General features: G+C 41.9%; 1 protein-coding gene across 1 annotated transcript in view; it reads right to left on the bottom strand.

Moving 5' to 3' along the window:
* Positions 1 to 630, bottom strand: part of LOC111648357 (dual specificity protein phosphatase CDC14AB-like) — a 17747-nt gene that overhangs the window by 10058 nt on the left and 7059 nt on the right. The gene's annotated exons all lie outside the window — the stretch shown is intronic.

The raw sequence follows: 630 nt of genomic DNA on the forward strand, positions 1-630 counted from the left end.
ACATGACCCATGGGAATATTGAACAGCCTCATTTGAACCCTCAAGCTTCCATGCAACATTCATCCACATCTACCTGAGGCTCAATGTTTTTGGTTTGTCCAAATTCTCACCAGAAAAATAGCTGGATGTCTTCAGAAGGAGCATGTCAGTGCAGTGACAGTTAGGACTATATTGTGATGATACTGTAGGCAAACAACACTGAGCCCACTGAGACACACAGTGGCTATCCTACCGAGTTACAGCAATATAATACACAAGATGGAGAGGAAGACGGAGGTGCTGAGAAACACACTGAAGCAAGATGAAGTGCAGTTAAATAACGCCTACAGCCACAGCTGTAGGCGTTATGTTTTCAGGTTGTCCGTATGTTGCTAGTCTGTTTCTCCTTGACGTAATTTCTTCAAATTTGGCACCAGCTTTCACTTAGACTCAACGATGAAGTGATAGAATTTGGTGGTCAAAGATCAAAGTCACAGTGACCTCACAAAACATTTTTTTGAGGAGATTGTGACAGAAGGAAAGGCGTAGAACTGCGAGGTGCTAATTCTAGTTGTAATGAGTGTCAGTATTTCTGTTGGTTTGGATTCATGTCATATTAGGAGTTTGCTTTATGTCTTCTCAGTAACCTTC

The sequence above is a fragment of the Seriola lalandi genome, unplaced genomic scaffold, assembly GCF_002814215.2.
Source record: "Seriola lalandi dorsalis isolate HSWRI2012SDOR001 ecotype SW California unplaced genomic scaffold, Sedor1 jcf7180002054981, whole genome shotgun sequence".
Classification (NCBI taxonomy): Eukaryota; Metazoa; Chordata; class Actinopteri; order Carangiformes; family Carangidae; genus Seriola; species Seriola lalandi.